The sequence below is a fragment of the Chrysochloris asiatica genome, unplaced genomic scaffold, assembly GCF_000296735.1.
Source record: "Chrysochloris asiatica unplaced genomic scaffold, ChrAsi1.0 scaffold00001, whole genome shotgun sequence".
Lineage (NCBI taxonomy): Eukaryota > Metazoa > Chordata > Mammalia > Afrosoricida > Chrysochloridae > Chrysochloris > Chrysochloris asiatica.
The window spans coordinates 56,892,264-56,894,760 of record NW_006408519.1 but is presented as its reverse complement, the minus strand read 5'-3'; positions in this window follow the sequence as shown (position 1 = coordinate 56,894,760).

Below are 2,497 nucleotides of genomic sequence, written 5' to 3'. Positions count from 1 at the left end.
CCTGAAACATCTAATAAAATGGATGAATCTAAAGGGCATTATGATGAGTAAAATTGTTGTGGTTAGTTTAAGTGCAATTGAGTCAGTTCCGACTCATAACAACCCTGTACAGAATTTCTGTGGAGTGGATTTGAAGCTCGAACTTTGAGTTTCAAACTGACTTTGTACATTATCCCACCGTGCCATACCACATCTCCAATTTAGTCAATCACAAAAGGGCAAAAATTGTTGTTGTTGTTCTTGTTGTTGTTTTGCCTATAAAAAGTTCAGAAAATGTTTACACATAGAATCATTCTTTAAAGATTACTATGGGAGGAAAGGAAGGTTGGATAAATTACTAACTAGATGGTTGTTGTTCTTAAGTGCCGTAGAGTCAGTTCTAATTCATAGTGATGCTGTATAGGGTTTCCAAGGAGCAGCTGGTGAGCTTAAATGGCCAATCTTGTGGTTCAAACCGACTTTGAGGTACACATCAACATTGCAGTCCAGTGCATTAATCTGCAGTGCTACATCAGGTTGTTGTTGTTGTTAGGTGCATTCGAGTTGGCACTGACTCATAGCAACCTTATGCATAGCAGAATGAAACAATGTCCAATCCTGGGCCAACCTCACTACTGTTGCCACGCTTGAGTCCATCGATGCTGCCACCTGGCCAATCCATCTCATTGGTGGTCTTCCTCTTTTTCTCTGACCCTCCATCTTACCAAACATAATATCCTTCTCCAGCAACTGTTCCCTCCTGACAATATGTCCAGAGTATGAGGACGAAGTTTGGCCATCTTGGCCTCTAAGGAGCACTCTGACTGCACTTCTTCCAAAACAGATCTATTGGTTCTTTTGGCAGCCCATGGCATTTTCAATATTCTCTTCAAACACCATAATTCAAAGGCATCAATTCTTCTACGTCTTCCTTATTCACTATCCAGTTTTCGCATCCATAATATTGAAAATACCATGACTTGAGTCAGGTGCACCTTAGTCCTCAAGCTGACATCTTTGCTCTTCAACACTTTAAAAAGGTCTTGTGCAGCAGATTTTCCCAATGCAATGCATCATCTGATCTCTTGACTGCTGCTTCCATGAGTCTTGATAGTTGATCCAAGAAGAATGAAGTCTTACTGGAGGGGGAGAGAAAGGAATAGTCAGAAATATCACCATAAAAAGCTTGTAAATCCCTCTTCTGCCTATAACTGATTGGAATACCTAAAATGGGGCTACAAAGTACCCAGTGAAGGAGGCTTGTGGCGGAGCCTTTGCAATACATAAGACTATAGGTAGAAGCCTGAACCACATCTAGATCTCCAGAGATGGGAAATTTCCACTTGAAAGGACGAGCAGACCAGCCTGGAGTGGCTAGAAGAACAGAAGATACTTCTTGAAAGACAGACCTACAGGAAAAATGCAAAACAATAGAGGCAGATGGACTGTTACTACAAGAACAAACAAGTTGCTTGCCCAGGAACCATCAAGGCAAGTGGTCAGGTCCCTCAGTACAAACCCCCTTCCAAGACTAAGACTCAACGGAAATACATGCTCCGATTGGTGACCACACTCATTACCAATAGGGGGAAGTGTGGTAAAAGCAGCAATGAAGTGGCAAGCTAAGCCCTACAATGTTTGGTGGGCTTCTGTGGACCCGGGTGGAGACCTGGATGGCCAGCAATATGGGGAGACCTGGGGACTCTTGGGTCCAGAGTCAGTGGCATGGCCACAGAGGACTAGAGTGGAGAGTGAAGATACCAGCCGATAGGAAGAGAGGGCATATGCACAAGAACACCCACACTTGCAGATGGTACCCACTTGACCTGGCTTCGATGAATGGATGATCAGAGCTCAACCAGGAGAAGAAAAAAGAGGAAAAAAAGAGTAATCTGATACAATTTGATGAACTTGACCTACACCTATGGATGCAGTAACTCAAAGAGGGAACAAATCCTTACAGCAAAATCTTCCCACCCTCTCCACACACAGAGTAGACAAGAGATGGGCAACTTGGACACTGGATACTCAAAATGTGGGGGTAGAGGTGGGGGACTACAAAGGCAAGAAGTGACTGGCTTACAAGCTTTCAAGAGGGAACCTAGAGCCAGGAGGCATGGAGGAAGTCAGAATCTCCAGTGAGTACTATCCAATCTGTCTAGGCGGAGCTGATGAAATGAAATGCAGATGGGTCGCTTGTGATACAATAGTGAATAATTGTTATCAGGACTGATTGTGAGGATTGGAAATGTAAAGGTAGACATTTTGTAGCAAGGAAGGGAGTGATTAACTCTCCAGTCTAGGAGTGGAGGTCTCTAGAACCATCAACGGAGAAGAGCCAAGAGCAGGACCCAGAGAAGCAGCGAGGCCCCAGATAGAGGCAGAGATGATGACGTAGTGTGGAGTGATGAAGCGGCTGGGGACTGGGGACTTTTGATCCAGAGAGGGAGAGGGACTGTGTGCTGAAGACTCGGTGGTGGGGGTAGGGTAGGGGGAGTGTAGAGGGTGGGTTTGTAGG